This window comes from Manacus vitellinus, unplaced genomic scaffold (assembly GCF_001715985.3).
Source record: "Manacus vitellinus isolate BGI_N305 unplaced genomic scaffold, ASM171598v3 scaffold_0_pilon, whole genome shotgun sequence".
In the NCBI taxonomy this organism is placed as follows: Eukaryota; Metazoa; Chordata; class Aves; order Passeriformes; family Pipridae; genus Manacus; species Manacus vitellinus.
In genome coordinates, this window is record NW_021938789.1 from 12,959,452 (window position 1) to 12,977,177 (window position 17,726).

At 39.2% G+C, this 17,726-nt stretch overlaps 1 protein-coding gene across 3 annotated transcripts in view; it reads left to right on the forward strand.

Annotated features, from left to right (window-relative positions):
• Positions 1-17,726, forward strand: part of RBPJ (recombination signal binding protein for immunoglobulin kappa J region) — a 148,532-nt gene that overhangs the window by 47,125 nt on the left and 83,681 nt on the right. The window lies entirely within an intron of this gene.

Below are 17,726 nucleotides of genomic sequence, written 5' to 3' on the forward strand. Positions count from 1 at the left end.
TATTAATCTCCAAAAAAAAATAGCAAAAGCCGGTTTAACGGAAAACATAGGAAAAAAAGAGCTGCTCTGCATTTCTTAATTAATTTTGATGCTAAGTTTTCATTTATCATGTTTGCTGGAAGTTTGGGCAAGTTGTCTTTGGGAATGCAAACTACATTTGAGGGATTTTATACAGAAACATATCCTCATGGTCTTACTCTGTCTGTGCATGTGTCACTTGTTTTTCTTGTTGCCCATTGAAGCTAATGAGCCTATCCACAAGAGTAAATATAAGATGATAAAAATTTCCCCTTCAGACCCTAACTCACATGTCAAGATGTGTGACCAAATGTCGGACATTCCACTCAGAAGTCTAGATGAGCTCATCTCAGATAACTCACTGTGTTTCCATCTGGTTCAAATTTGAAGAAAACTATTTAGTTGGAAGAAGAAAAATACATTTTGTATCATTTTAATGCTGAACAGATTTAGTGACATACTTGCTTATTTAATCTACAGCTTTGGAGAGTCTAATGAACTGAGTAAGATACATATCTTGGCTCCAGTTCTGTTCTAAGATACACCAGAGAAGCCCCAATTGACTTAAATGGAACAGCATCTTTGTTAATGAGTGCAAAATTAATTCCTATGAAAAAAAGTCTACAAGCATGATATGAATATAAGTATTTCGAACTATTCAAATTACTTAACAGTTCATCTGCATTTATGTCTTGTGTGTGTTTTTTAGGGGAACAATACTGTTTAGTCAATAAAATAGTCTGGTTTTTTTAACTGAGGAATTTAAGCACGTAACTCCCACTCCCAATAGCTGACAAAACAATAGGTACAGGAATCTTCCAAATTTGATGGGAGAGTGAAATCCAGTGTTATGCTGCACATCACACACTGCACTGTGTGTGCCAGACAGGTTACCTTTGATATAACACAACCTGGGCCTGGAGGGTGCCAAGCACCTATTAAAGAGTTCATGGCCATCTGCTACGATTCAGGAAAATGGCTGTTTTCAGGATGGTCCAAATTTGCTTCCTTTCCATTGTACTGAAAAGACAGAGGGACAATCGACACAAAAAACAGGTCTCCCCATAACCCAACTTTTATGGAGAAATTCATGGCTGTCTGGTGACCTTATCTGGAGAAACTACCAGATAGCAGCATATTCTGTAGTCCTGCTTAAACTGGCATCACTGTTGCAATAAAAAATATTGTTCTGTCCATCTCCAGCTGCTCACTCATTCCCAGTTCTTCTTCATCCTTTTATCCTGTTGCATATGCTTGGGAAGCCTCACGTGAGCAAGATGAAGAGAGAAAAACAGCTAAAGCTATCTTGTTCTTTGTGTGGGAAAAGACTATATAGAAAGGAGAAGAAAATGGAAAAGAGAAGTACAAACTCCATGTAGAGTGAGATCCATGTTTTTAGTGACAGTTCCATTTTATGCTGATTAAAACATGTCACAGTACACCTGAGGGTACGCTTTCAGCTCTCAGAGGTGAATGGGCCCTATTGCCAGTTTATCTACAATATTAACTCATTTTACTATCTCTGACCCAAACTTCACCTGTAGCTCAGTGTTTGCAATATTTTTTCTGTTTTCCATGCTAAGTTATGCATATGAGATTCTGCAAGTAATACTGCAGAAAAATCCAAGGATGCAGTAAAAAAGTGAGTCTTATTTTTGTTTATGAGTTGGGTTTGTTGTACAGTTCCGTTTTCTTAAATGTTGTGCCTACAATTTATTTTTCTACATTTGTGTTGTCATCAAATTTGTAGCATAAAAGACTTGATTTTTAAATGTCAAGACTGAAGTGCTACTTTCAGTGCAATTGATGAGAGAAAAATTTAGAGGGCTGCTTCTTTTCACAAAAGATTATACGGTAATGAATTATACAGAAAAAGTTTTTTGGGCACTCAACTATAAAACATTAGGAGTCTTTTGACAGTTCTTTTTTTGTCAGAAAATGTCATTTTGTTGCAGCAGTCAAACACTGAAATGTCAGTTCACCAAAATTTGGCAAAATACCTTCTCCAGATGATATATGGAGGGAAGGAGAGACAGGCTAAGAGAAAGGCCTTGGCTTTCTCCCAGGTATGGAAAACCAAGTTTCCACCTCCAGTCTGGTTAGTGAAAGCTCTCCAGAGGCCTCTTGTCCTTTCCTGGGGAGTGCAGCCACTGAGAACCTTCTCTGAGAGCTTTGTCACACAGTTGTGCTTTGTTTTCAGTGGAAAGGTCGCAGATTGCATTTGCATGCATACAGAAACAAATTTTGAAACTAGACGCAGTTTAATGAAACAGAATTCCAATTTTCCATTCAGCCATCCTTGCTAAGCTTTGTCATCAGCTGAACTCAATGAAAAAGGAAGTAAAAAGTTTGCTAAAAAGAAACAGACTCAAGGGAACATATTTGAAACAGGTATAAATGCCAAATTTCCATTGCCATAAAATGATTAAGTAGAAGAACTTAGTGGCTTAGAAGTTCTGTCTCTTTCATCATGAACAATCTGAAGGTGGGAAATTTTCTTATGAAGATGCCAGAGCATTTAACTGCCTTTTTAAATATCATATTGGGGCAGAGCGTGCGTTCTGCCATAGGCACTGATTGCAGCAATAACAGGCAGTTAATAAAGAAGGCAGAAGCAGAGGAGGCCCATTTGCTCTGAGTTGTCTTCAATGAAGCAATTGGAGATAGAGATTCACAGGTGTTAACAAGATCTTCTCTTTTATGACATGCTGACGAACAGTCTATTCTCTATTATTACTTGGACATTTTTGGAGACCTGGGTGAAAAAGGAAAGGGAGTTAACCCTCTTTCTTTCTTCCTTTCCATTTAGCTGCAGCAAGTTCTTGTGAAGATACCTTTACTCCCTTGTCCTGAATCTTTTATGGTGTTAACTGTCTCTTTGGTAGAACAAAAAAGAGGTAATTTTGTTACCCTTGAAAGTGACTCCTAGTTTCTTGAGGACAACACAAGACAAAAAAACTTAAGAAGAGAGGAGAAATAGGACAGCAAAACAGCATCAGAGTACTTTTTTTATTCTATGTCCTCCAAGCTTTGCTGGTAGACAAAGAAAAAAGTAGCAGAAAGCCTGATCAGCCACTCTGAGACCTGGCAAATCTACACTAGTGTTGAGCTACACTCTTGGTTACCTTGCTGGTTGCAGGGTTGCAGCAGTGTTGCAAAAGAAACAGTTTAGGACAGACTAATTAAACAGATGGCAAGAATAGAGAAAGATTCACTGTACTGAAGAAGGAAAAGGAGATAGCAGTGAGAGGCTGGGAGCAGTAACCTGAGCCTGACGTGCTGGATATCATTCAGAATTGAACAGAAACTAGTAGTTCTTTTGGATTCTTCCCACTGACTCTTTCTGCCCACATCATCTCTTGGCAATAGGAGAATAATGCCATAAAAAACCCTCAAGTCCCAGCATACGGTGGGCATTTTGTGGCACAAAGGTAAATCTCACTCCTTTCAGCCTTCTTAGCATCAAATTATGGACACAAAAGTGCAATAAGCAAAATAGGATTATTGTTTTGTTGTTTGTCAAGTAAGCCAAATTTCCTGCTCATCAGTTTTGAACCATTCCTCTCAAGTTTTTAAATGTAATCTCACCCAGCGCTTCATTCAGCAAGCATTGTTCTCTGAACTTGTTAAGTCCTTTTGTCTATAATCTTTCCTGACTCTTACAGTCTTTTATATAACAGGCAAGGGAGACTTTTGTTATTTGGACATTGATGTGCCCATGATCAGTTTCAGATTAGTGGTTTTAGTCCAGAGACTTAGTCAGTTAGTTTCCCTTAAAAAAATAAACCATTATTTTACAAGGAGTTCTTAATTGTTTTTTAAAACATCTAATGTTGTCTGTTATCAGAAGGGGCCACTGAACGCTGATATGCCAGCATTCCTATGGCTTCTGGGATAGTGGGCTGCCAGTTTCTAAAGGTGTATTCCTGTCTTAAACATGTCTTGCAAAATATCTTGAGACAATCTGATGGAAATCACTGTGGAAGTGTCACTGTGCTATGTGCCTGTCTCAAAGATTTATGATAAGTAGAAATAAGTTCAGGATACATTCAGACAGTAGTGTCAACAGAATCAGTTATAAGATGCTACCTATGCCCTTGGCAATGTATTCAGTACTCACAAAAACGAATGTGCAGTACAACAGGGTACAACTGGGAACTACCTGGGTTCCTAGATGCAAACCGTGCAGTTGTGTCCCGAGTCTCCACGTTAGCCTTGCTATCTGCAGAAAGTCTAGCATGGGCATACCAAGTCTTGCAGCAACCAGTTCTTCCTCCTATCACGTAAAAAGGGAGTAAGAAATGAGCACATTATGCAAAGAACACTGCAGGGAACACTAAGCAAAAATTGTTCTACAGTTGGAAAAATGTCGTCAGCAGATTTCCTCTTTTTGCTTCTGTAAATTGCAGCAATAGGAGAAAAAGAGGAGGGAGAAGGAGGGAAGCAGGCTTATGGCCAAAATGTTATTGGCCATTTAAACAGTAGTCCAAACATAAACTGGGAAGTCTTCTGTAAAGAAATTTTTTTTTTTTCAAAGTTCCTCAAAGTTTAGTGCTGGTTTTATTACACTGTTTGCCTCAGTTACACAAATCTGAAATGAAAATAGTTAGCCTCTAGTGCATATTACTCCTTCATGGTGCAAAGGACTAGCCTGTTGCAAAAACCATTTCATTCTTAGAGGCAGAAACTAGTATTTTTTGCAAGCCTTGGGTGTTTTAGTTCCTCTGGTATTCCATGTAGCTGACGGAGAAGCTACCACAAAAAAGGCCCAAAGACAAACAAAATATGGAGAGGGAAGGAAAAGCTGGCAGTCCTTTCATGTTTGGTTTTACATGCTAGAACTTCAAGCATTCACTATCCCATGACTGAGTCATGCCTGAGTTCTCCAAGATATATTGGTGTCCTTTCCAGCTCCACTTCTCTGCATCATTCTCCAGTTCAGTTACACACTTTAAATCACATTTCAAAAACCTTCTTTCTTCCTCTACTGAGCCCTGCCTTGTTTACCACTAAAAACCCAATCAGTATGGCTGCAATGCCACGAGGTGGGTTTTGTAACTGGAACATGAGTGTCTGTGGCAGTAGTGAGGTCTGGGCAGGTGGAGTGGGGTGAGGAGGTGCTTCACGTGTCTGCTGGTGCCAAATAGGTCTGGTGAGCACTGAGCCTCACCTACACATGCGGCTTATAGCTGCAAAATTCAGAAAGAGGAACCAGAGATTACCTTTTACAGACCAACTGGTCATTTAATGCAACTGCCTGGGACATCTATTTAGTAGTATTAAGAAGAAGAAAAAAAATCTTGTGCGACTTCAGTTTAGATTTGCTAGGTATCTAATGCTGAACTCTAAAAGAGAATCTAAAAGTAAGAATCAACTTTTAAAAACAGAAAGCCTTGCACCCAGGAGGGGTGACTTAAAACAGGAGCTCTATTTTAGGTCTAAGAGAGGAAGATAAGTGCTCTATGGCTTTGTTACCTTATGCAATCAGAATACTGCATGAAACGATTAAAGGAAAAAAGTGAACCAGTTCTCTAAAGCCTAAAGCAGTTCTAGATATAGCTATGTAGGAACAGAAACTTAACATGAGAACTGTTAATGAAATTGGGAACTGTTCAAGGACCGACTGCTGCTTTGCCCATGCACAGCATAAAGGAGAAGTAAATGGAAACAAGACCAAGTTACAATTCAACATATACAGGTGACAAATGCAAGTCAAAAGAACAAACAGACTGTTTAAAGACAAATCTGTCTTGTGTTTGCGATGGAGCTGCAACACACATTCTCTCAGCTTGACAGCCAATAGTGTCACAGTGTACCATTAGCTGTGTGAATGCCCCCAGCACAACATGTCACTCACTGGAACTGAAGCACGAGCCTGACTTGTGCTGGGTTTATGGGAGGAAATCTTTGAAAACTAAGTTTCAGTTCAACAGGCCTGATTACCTTAAGGCATGTTTACTGTCCTGTTAGTTCAAGATACCTACCCATGTACCTAACTAGCTAGATCGCTTGCCACTTTCCTGCTCTCTTCTCTTGCACCAGTGAAGGTAAAATGAAAGGAGAGGAAGGGAAAAAAACACAAACCAAAAAAAAAAAAGCCAAAAAACCCTGAGAATCCAAAAGCTGTTGCAGAAGGGGGATTATTTTGAAATGTTTTCTATGAAAATATTAACATTTTTCCCTGGCTCTAGTGAGTGCATGAAACAGACCTGCTGTGTTCTGGTGCTTCCTACTCCATTCAGGTTGCAGCCAAGGACAAGTATGGGTGGCTTTTTTTTGCTTGTGGATTTTTTGACAGGATTGTTCAGTCTTAATCTTTTTATTTCCATTAGAATTTCACACAGAGCAAACCTTAACACTTCCAAACATCTCTTTAGTAACTGACACTTAAAACACAAAACCCTCAACGCTGAACTCATTGCTTACTCTCTACCCTCCCCAAATCCCAATGATATAGAGGATTCTAAGAAAAGGAAGTGGGATATGTTAGGCATGGTCCAAGAGAGGGATCAGCTCCTTGAAAACCTGAATCTAGGAAAGAGGCTGAACAAATGAAGGTCCAGCAGAGGAGCCGTGTCCTAGCTGCTGCTGTATCCATGATGTTGTGAACACCACTTTGTCCCTCACTGCAACAAAGCTCTAATAACAGTGCTATCTAACTTCCACTTTTTGTGTTTTCTTTGGAGAAAAAAACTGCCAAAAGGAAATTCTTTTGCCTATGGCCAAGTAATGTTATTCAAAAAATCCTCTGTTAGATGGGAGTTGCTAAAATCCCTTTGGAATCTCCCTTGTGCAATGTTTCTGTACAAACACAGCACGGCACTATGTTAAATCACCACGGTTGAATGATCTCTGCAGTCCATGACAGAAGGAAAATAGATTGATTATATCTATTGAATCACAATAGACAGGAAAGAATAATGCAGAATATATCTCCTTTAATTAGGAAATCTTTCTGTCTCAGGTACTCAAAAAATGAAGTTAATTCATTTAAACATTTTACATCTGGGCAGACTTAAAAATGTATCAGCACAGAATATTTTAAAGTTACAGCTTCCTAGGGGAAATTCAATAATTTTTTAGGGCCAAACATTGAAGCCAATAGGATTTTCCTCTGTAGAATCAGAATCAAAAAAACCAGCCCCCATCTCTCCCCTTGACTATTGATGACAGGCACCAGAGCTCTGGAAAGGAAAATAGAAAACTAGCACTAATGAATTTTGAAGTGAACTTGCCAAGTTGCAATACTGTCTTCATTTAAGTCTCTTCTAAGAATTTTTCCAAGGTATTAACAGGAAATAAATAGCTTATGAAAACAGTAGTATAATTTCAGTGGAGCCATTGACATACCCAGGAGCCCAAGTCAAAGCTTTTTCGTGTGAGTGAGAGTCTCCATTGGCAGAGTAGCACATGTTTCATCCGTTTGGGGGTTAGTTTGGCAAACAGATGTGGCTACAGTTGCTTTCTCTGCCCTGACTTCCTCTGAAAGTCTTCAGTACTTTTTGGATGATCCGTCCAGTTCCTTTGGGTACCTTTCCATGCAGAGATGACCAAACCAGCTCTAAACCTTTCCATACCAAGACAATTTCTAAAGCCAAATTTCAAATACTAAAAGATAGTCCCTGAATGAGAAATGCTGGTTTCTGGAAGCAGGATAATCTCATTAGCAAGGCACAGGGTGTTTTCCAGCAGGGCTGACTAGCTAGGCAAGCATGGCTGTTCTTTTCCCCGTGCCTGTTTTGCTGCTACATAGCTGAGCTGGGTAGATTTATGTGTCCCTGCACCAGGCTGCTTAGTTATAAGCACTAGTCTCAGTTCTTCATGTGTAAAATGAAAGCAGTAATAGCTTCCTCCTGCCATGCACACACGTAAAGAAGAAAATGTTAGAAGACAGAAGAGTGTTTCTTGTAAAGGTTACTAGACCTGTCTAGTACCTCAGATCTCTCTTTCTGACAACTTTGTGATTTTTGAACCTGGTCAATGTCAACTGGCCATGTGATTTCATTTCATTCACATTCCTGCTTTTATCCTGTTTCCCTCCTATTAGTCACATCCTTGTTTGGAGAGCACAACAGTCCAGAGGGATGGTGAGAAACAGGAGAGATCACAGAGCTGGTGCCAGGGCTCTGTGAGTTACAGAAGGCCTCAAGTGCAGCTGAGAGCTGGTTGGGTCAGAAGCTTTCCAGTCACTTCCTTTTTCTACTGCTGCTGCAGCAGGGTGTGAGGTGGGAGGCAGCCTGTGTTAAGAACTATCCTGAAACTCGGATGAAGTTGACCACTTCATATGTTTCTATTGGCAGATTGTACTGGCAGTGCCACTAAAAGTGGTCATACTAGACAAGAGGATGTTGTTGAGTTCGGAGATTGGATACACGTGATTGGTTTTTGTATGAGCAAAGAAATGTGCTGTCCTGCAAGGCAAGGAGAAAGAAGCTTTTGGAGGTTGTTATAAGTGCAGGCAAAACTCCTTTCTGTATCTCCTCTCCTTTTGCGTGGGCAAGATGTCTCACACATAATATATGTTCCACATGCTCTTGACTCATTTTTGTTCTCTTATTAAGATCACTATTAAAGCAAAATTTCAGTCCTCAAAAGTAAGTCCCTGCCCTCTTATATTTAGCAAAAGTAAATGACTTCTCTAAAATTGGTCTGAATTTCTCTGCAGTGGGTTTTTGGAGGTTATATGGCAGACCTGACAGTCATAGTGAAAGAGGAATATGACCTGCTCCATACATGAACCAGGAAGTCTGCTCTTTAGGTAGTTAGTGAATTTCAGAAGAAAGATCTGAATAAGTTCCTTTTTGTGCTTCAAGCTAAAAATAACAGAGTTCAGCCCAAAAGCCAGAAGGATACAGAGGAATGGGGATAAGGTAGGAGACTGTCAATTCTGTGCCTCAGGAGGTCAAAGCACTGCAAGATCATCACATGCTTATACTGTAAACCAGACTTGATGAAACTCTTGCAATGCTTATCATACTATTTAAACATAGTCTTAAATCTTTTTGCACTTACTCTGCTTCTGACCTACTTAACAGCTCTTTTAGCAATACATTTTCTAGTGAGGTGGACTTTATTTAAGAATTGTCAATTTAACAACTTCTGCCTGGTGCTATAAGAAAGCAGAATTAAGTAATTTTGTATTTTACCAGCCCTTCATACCTAGTTTTGGGAAACCTCATACAAGAAGGTGAAGAGACTGTGGACTCAATCTGTATTTCTAGCTATTTTCTCTCTGTGAGACATTTGGCTACAGTTTTGGGCCTCTAAACTGAGTCTGAGTGTCTCTCTGGATATGTTTTCATTGTACAGGAGGTATATGCTGTGAAGCACCTCAAAGTGGCTGTTTTCTAGTTCTTCACTAGCTAAAATGTGTGTTGGCTCCCACCTGCCCACAAGTGCCTCCAAGGAGCTGTGGAGAGACTGAACATCCAAATCTCTCTGCACTGTGACCTGGCATGTGGGTGTGCGGGTTGACATGCCTTTTGCATGGCTGGGGAACCAATTTCTCATATTTGTGGGCCTTTAATGAGGATCTTGAAGATGACTGAGAATTTCATTGATTATTTCAGCCTCTTAGTAGGAGGGTGGAGTTAAGTGGTGGAATTCAGTATGTAAAACACCAACCTGAGAAGACAAGCAATTGAGTTGGCTGAGAGTTTCTGTAGCTGGCGTTGCTTCAACAGCTTCTACAACAGTGCAGTTCTTGTTTTTACCTTTCAAGAATGATCTCAAAAAAAAAATGGAGAGAACTCAAAGAGGATCCAAAGCAACAGTTAAAGAACTGGAGGATATGCAGAGACTCAAAGAAGCTCAACTCATGTATTAGGTAGGGAATAAAGTTAGGGGAGAGTCTGCAAGTTATGCTCATTGAGGAAGAAACAATTTGATGATAAAGGGCTTTCTCCTGAATAAACACAAGCACAAGACCTAGAAGATGTGATCAGAGGCCTCCCCTGAAAGTCCAATAGCTTTTCCCAACAGCTCCACTTTGGTCTAACTGAGATGGTTGTGGACTGTTGCTTCTGCTGAATCCCGTGCAGGCACTGCCTCCAGCAAGACCAGCTCTGGCTGAGGGCCTGGTCTGGCCTCAGTGGCAATGACACTATTGCATCAAATGCACTGTGCATTAGAGAAGAAGCCAGGTAAGATAATGGCTACATAGCTGGCATGTCACCTGCAAATTTATGAGGGATTCTTTAGAATTCTGGATTGATTTTAGTATCATGATCTGGGCCTGGTAAGCCAGGTTTTTTTACCATGCATTAGGATTGAGTAAAGAGGGGAAAAAGAAGTAAGGTCTAAAAAAGGAAACAAATTTCATTTTAGCCCTTGGAGAAGGAATTTTTTCCCCCCACTTTTGTGTGCTCTGAATGTTGATTTTGGCAACCAAGGGTCAGAGGCAGAGACACAGAAATCCCATGGTACAACTTGCTTCTACAGGTGTCTGACAAATTCTGGAGCAATAAGGAAATTATTTCTGCTCTTGTCATAATTTAAAAGCACCATTTCAGGTAAAGAGGGTTGGAGAATTTCATCTCTAGCCAAACCTGGAATAAAATACTAAAGAATATTCTATCACATACCACTTCAAACTGATAGCAAATCCTGCCATCAAAACTAGCACTGATCAAAACTCAGACAGCAGACCCTGAATGACTGCAAGAAGTGCTGGACTTACAAAACTGGCTGAAATTTTTCTTGTAAAGTAAAAAAAAAAAGGACCACTTACTTGTAGAATATTTTCTCTCCTTTTCTTGAAATTATTACATTTGGCAATGCATAACTTACATTTAACTGAGTGTACACTGGAAAGGATTTCTGAAATAATGAAAGAACTTACAGGAAAATGCTATCACAAAATCTTTAAAGGGACACTATAGCAGCAGCTCTGGTGTCTTGGACTCTTCTCTCAGAACAGACTAAATCACTCTCTGAAAGTCCCTAAAGACAGAGGAGATTAATTCTATCCTCTGGGTCAAAGAACATGAATTCCTGTTGTAAAGTGGCATTCCTCATCAGGGCACGGTAAGAAAAAAACCACAAATGAAAAACCTAGTCAGCCACAGGATGCAGTCAGAGGAACAAAGTGACCTGAATGTAAAAAGGGACAAGTAATCTCAGAATGAATCATGTGAGGGAAGTTCTTTTTAAAAATGAGAAAATATTAATGCAATTTGTCAAGAATATTGATAGGATGTTATCTGGAGAATTTGTTCACTCATGTTTGAGAAGTTAAACTTGTGCATGGGTAGACCAGGCTCCTGGATGAAATGAAGAAAATTGTTCTGGTAGAGCAGGCATGAAGGAGCTTGTCTTGTTTATCATAGCAAAAAAAGGGTAGGATGTGATATGATTGCTTTCTGGAAATACATCAGAGGGCTGAGCACCAAGAGAGGAGAAAGATATGTGAACTAACAGCATATACAGGAAATGGAAGATCAGTAGGTAGATGGATAGATGTATAAATAGATAGTCACTTTCAACGTGACTCCTTCCTGTAGCAGTTCTATCAGAGGCTGAAAGTGTTGGAAGCTGAAACAAGAAAAATTGAAATCAAAAGAAGATGAAAATTTTAGTTGTGATGTAGCTATTTATCAGCTTGCGGTAGATTCTGTCTCAGTGGAAACTTTGTAATGAAAATGGCACATTTTCTCTAACAGATACATTTTAATTCATTCATGGTGTTGCTCTTGAATCAGGAACTGATTCATGTAAATCCTATGGCTCTTATTTTGCTGTGTGTCAACTAGGTAATTCCCATAGTGCCTAAAATCTTGTTGCTATCACTCTACTTATTTACTTTACAGCTCCTTTTAAATTGAAAGAACAGTGTAAATCAGACTCAGTGGAAATAAAAATTGGGTCCTATGCTTTAGCACTTCTGTGAAACAGAAATCAATTCTTTTATATGTCTTTAATCTGCCTTCTTGAATGGTTTTATTTCATACATGCTGATAGCTCAGCAGAAGTCTGTTCTTAGCTCCCAACAATAGATAGCCCCTAGGTTAACTTCTGGAAGTAACTTTGGAAACTAATTTTCAGGCAATGCTCCAAGGAAAAGAGGCACATGTTGAGGAACTGACATAACTTTTTAACACCACAACCAGCATATTTCTTCAAGCAAACCCAGCCAAAACAAGTTGCCAAAATCAATATTGATCTAGTTCTTCATCCAATCAACAAACGCCATTGTTTATAAGATATAACTTTTCTTGGTTAAAGTTCAAAGCTAAACACCAAGGATTTTCAAAACTATTAAAATGAGAGGATTTAGGTTTCCAGAAACTCTGGCTTGCTTTCAGTCTCAGTGGGTATTCTGAGCCATCAGAAATTATCTGAAGAACCTCTGCAGCTTTTATATAGAACCTAATGGTGAAAGGATAGCAAAGAGAATGTGAGTGTATGCACATGTGTATATGTGTGTGATAAATGTACATGAAAAGGTACTTGACCAATCTTACATAAAAAATTGGCACTTCAGATTTTTCCAGATCACTGAAATTTAACTTGAGACTAAGAAAAGAGAATTATGTAGTATGATTAAAAGAAATTTGTAGAATCTCTTTGTTGATAAAATGTCTGGTCTTCCAATCCATCACAATAAAAACTGTGTTGGGTTCAGAATTTCATGAACGTGGGTTCTATAATCATAAATCCATTGAATCATTGCATAGGCATGAGATTTATTTAACCTTTTCCTTAAGATGTTTCTTTAACAGAACCTGTCAAATATTCCTGAATTTTCCATTGTAATAATATATCCAAAAATACACAAACCCAGAAGAGGAAATGCAAATGTTTATCTCCCTTAGGAAGAGATTTTTACAATTCCAGTCAAGGGTTATATTCCAGAATCTGGGCTTCATTTTGTAAGACACCCTATAGGAACTTTAGATAACATGTAGAAAGGCAAACCATATGGCAAAAAGTCAAGTTTTCAACTAATCTTCAGCAACCTCAGTAAGTGAAACTTGCACATTTCAAAGTTTTGAGTAACAATCTATGTTCTAAATAGTGCTCTCAAGGTGTTCTTTAGATATTACTGCATAGTGCTATCAGCTTAGGCCGGCCACTAGGTAATGGTGAAGCCTCTTGCTTAGATATTGAATAGTAAAATTTGGTTTATTTTCATAGTCTTTAAATTCCTGGAGCTGTTGTGTAGGCTGATTTTTAACAGGCTTATATGATACACTGAGGCTGCTGCTTTGTTTTTTCTTTAGGATTTTTGGTTTCCTAGCTTGAGGGTGAAGTGGTTGGAGCTGATTATAATTTTCAGTGTTAACTCCTAAGAAACACCACATGTGCCTATTTGCTAAAAATTCTGGTTATTCAGTGCACTGGGTGGAGCTTGTGCTACCATCTCCCCACTTTTACCATTTCAGTGATCCAAGACAGTCTCTAAAGCTCCAAAGCAGTTCTTCTTTGTGTCTCCACATACTTAATCTATCTTGTGCCACAACAGAGAGCAGTGGCTTAAATCCCCTTTACTGTGTATTACATGGTAATCCTGGATGTGACAAGGGATTGTGCCATTTGCTACTGTCTTAAAACTCAGAGGTATGTTTTTGTAAACAGGAATGCCTCTGCTCATGACAAAACTGAGGCGAGTTTCATTTAGCTTTTTTTGAAGTAGTGTTCTTAAAAAAGAACATGATGAATATAGTCCAGTATCTGGTAATCAGGCTGTAAGATGAAAAACTGAGCATATTACAGAGTGAGAGTTTGGTACAAAAATACAAAAAAGGCTATTGTCTTTTTTAGATATTCTGGGAGTCCTTTAGGTGTTCTTCTATGCAGAAAAAATATGAATTTATACAATTTACTGGTTTACACTCAAATGAAGCTAGGTTTAGTTCTTCCAGACATTGTGAATTATTGTGGTCTTAAGATATGCCATGCTTTTCAATTCCATCAGAGCTCTAGCATAGACTCTATGGTAGGATATATGTTTCATGCAGCTGGTGTCACAATTTACAAAAAAAAAACAACAAAGAAACCCAAAACATTTTCTCAAAGAAGCACTTTCATCAATCTAACTTCTTTTGTGTAGCTCCAAAATAAGCATTCCATTCAGGCCTTGGTAGGCAGACAAATACCTACTTACCTCTAGTCTTTACCTGTAGGTCAATCATCTTTTCTTTGTGGGGAGTAACTTGTTTTGGGTTTAGAGCAAGCAAGGATAAGGACCTTATACTTCATCCTGGTAGCAGAGCCAGACTTTTGTCCAACAGCGTAGGAGCTTTCCATCAGCCTCAGCCCAGAATTTGCCTGATCCCAGAAAATGAGGAGCAGGTTGTAGTACCATGAAGAGCTCCTGGCAGCATCTTGGATACAGCACCACCAGCAAGCATTCAGTGGGGAAGGGGCAGAGTGGAGCGCAAGGTCCCTCTCTGAACTGGTCAGAAGGGGCATTTCACAGCAGCAGAGGCTCTTACGGCCACATGGGCTGGTAGGGGACAATCCAGTCTTCTGCTGTGGCTACATAAGCTGCCTTGCAGACTGAGTGGTTTGCACTGTGTTGGCCTCATCTGAAAGTTTCACATGCTACAAGGAGATGAGGAGTTGCTGCTGGCATTTTCCAGCCCTTACAGTTGCACAGTGCTATAAGCCAGTTGGACTTGTGGGACTTGGGAAGCAGTGGTGGACCGGGTACATACCAGAGTGTCACCACACTTACCAGGGGAGGAGTTCCACATTTATCTGCTAATAAACTACTATGAGTTTGTCTACCTGTTTTTATTTGAGTCACGGTTTTTAAAGGGCTCCTACATATCTCCTTCACTGTGATGGTTTTCACTGTGATTTATAAGACCACATTGCATTCATTTTTTTCAGCACTATGGGATCGACTGTGTCTGTACAGGAAAACCAGAAAAGCCCACCCTCCTCAGCCCTTGCTTTTTTGAAAATCTTTCTGGATCTTGCATAAAAGTAGGTGTACTGTTCAAGTTTTTTCTTCTCTCAGATACAGAAGGCCATTCTGAAGTGGACATCCAATGATACATTTTGTTTTCAGGAAGATGTTTAAAAATATTTGAAATCTATTGCCAGTAAATATTCATAATATTCCCTGCAGAAAAGCTTGTTCCCAGAAGTTGCCATAGGTGACATGGAAGTTCAGGAATGATAAATGTTTCTTTTTGCTGATGATTTCACATTTTCTTCTTGCTGCTGACATTTAGACAAACTTTTCTGCTGACATTAGAAAAAAATTATTTTTCCTGTCCAGACGCTCCTGGCCAAAACATCACTTTTGTGCTTGCTTTTACATTCTTAATTTCCCAGTTGTCCTAAACAAATTCTTTTTTATTGATCTAATGATTACTAGGTTCAAATTCTCCCTGACTATTCTTTCACTTTATGCCTTATATCTGTAGCTGTAATAGAAAAGCTGAATTGCCTCATTTTAATACTTTTACTAATCCTGCTTTCTGTCTATGTAGCTGCACAATAACTTTCATGTGACTTTAGGTTAGTTAGTGACAGGTGGCTGCACAAATTCATATGGGTTTTTTTCCACCTCTTCTGCAACCCGAATTAGTGATACTTTCCTCACACACAGTTCTTAAAATTACGTCTACCCCATCCGTTTGGTGCCTTTGTTTATATGTTGTTTTATAGCAATATGGTTACAGTTTCCTCACCACTCTGACATTATCAGGCGTCTCTATTTCCCTGATCACATCTAGCATTGTCTATCCTCTTGAGTTCTGGGCTTGGCTTCTCTCTTAACATCATACATAATGTATCCCAGTTCTGTACAAAGTCAATTTAGGCCAAAACTTCAGGTTGCAATGGCCACAAATGAATATATTTTGAAATGGCCTTACTTTCTAGAACAAACATTCAGTCAGTACAAGCCTTATTAGTTCCAGATTTGCACAAATTTTTAAACGCTGCTAATTCGAAACTTTTGAATTTACTTTTATAACACTCAGACAATTAAAAGCAGGCTGGACATCAATGACAAATCTGGGACTCGTTATGACAGCATTGTTGTTAAAACAGTTCTGGCTGTTTGTATTTTGAAGTGAGAAAATTGAAAGTTATTCTGAACAAAACCAATGCTTGTGACTAAACTTTTAAACTCAATTTCACTGCCTTTGGTTTTTCTGCCATGGAAAAAACACTCCTAAAAAAATACACGGAGAAAAAATCTTCTTGACTGTCATTATCTGGCTGCCAATGAATAAATAAGCAAGAAGGGCACAAGTCTGCAATAACACAGGAAAAGGAAAACAAAACATGCAGGCCAAATCCTAGGAGATCTGAAAAATTAAACCACTCTTACCTCAAAAGCCAAAACAGTTGGGGTGAGGCAGTGAAAACGTTCTGCAGAAAAATCTACTGCACTTCTATAAGTTGGAAAGGTTTGTTCCACCTATTGCTGCCAAGGAAGGGAAGAAAGGACACAGTTTTGCAGGAAACACATGCTTATGCAGGACTTTTGATACTCTTCTTCTTGTTTATTGCTTAAAATGAAAGGAATCTGTACACAACTGTTCCTGATGAGTAAGTCTCTTATGGTGGTAATACAGACCAAGAAAAATATCTTGGTTTGAGTTCATACCTTCGCTCCCTAAAGAAAAGCCACAGCACAGACACTTGCTGGTTGCTGTTTTCTGGGGTTCTGGATTCCTCGGGTCTGCACCAGTAAGATAACATTTTGTCTCTGGAGCCAGATTGCCCACTCTCATGCTTGTACCTTTGCAAATTCAGTTGCAGTTGGTACCAGTAGAACTGGTTTGCAGTAAGAGGACCTACACTATACTTTCTGTCCTGCTACTCCAAACACTCTGTAATAGCCTTTATCCCACTGAGGATACAGGGATGGACACACTTGCCAAGAAAATTAAAATATTAAAGAGAAACAAAAAATAACACAGTCTCCTAATTTTTAGCCCCAATGTGTTGCAGTGCCAAACACCATTCTGCCTTATCACACTGTTCTTTTCTAGCTTAACACTTAAAACAAATAATATTCTCCCATGTCTTGTTTACAGCCTTGAAGCTTCAAATATCTGCAAAGTTAAAGGCCCTATGCCCGAAGGCTTGGCTGGAGGCAAAATAGACAGCTGAAAGCACATGCAGTGTGATGAAGGTATATTACATAAGAGACTCTCTCCCCCTCTCACCTTCCAAAATTCATTTTAATATAAGAAAAACAAGAACTTCCAGCAGAAAACAGTCATCGAAAATCTTCCTCATTTTGCTTTTCTGCTCATGCCACTCACTCATTCATGAGAATGAAGCAATGGAAATGAGAATTGGTTCAAATTCATGGAGCTATAATACTTGACACACTACACTTCAGTTAAAAACTTAACACCTTATGTTAGGGGACAGAGAGGACTATATAAATAATAGGAACTTTCCTGCTGAAGCAGGAAGCTATTCTTATTTTTTTTCAAAAGCCTTGCAGAGAGATATGGTAGCAGTGATGCTCTGCTCTACTTTTCCTACTCATCTGACCCAGCACAATGGCTGCAGGGGCTTCCTGGTTTGGTAAGCATAGCACCCCAGAATCATCTAAACCTATATATACACTGCTAATGGCAGAAGGTAGATAAAACCACTACTGAAACTAAGGCAACGCTAGATGTTCAAGCAAATGTCAGCCTTTGGAGCCTTCTAAAACTGGATTGAAGTGTATCCTTAAATGGAGGTATAATCCCAAAGCCAGATGGACTGGGAGCCTGGAAACCCTG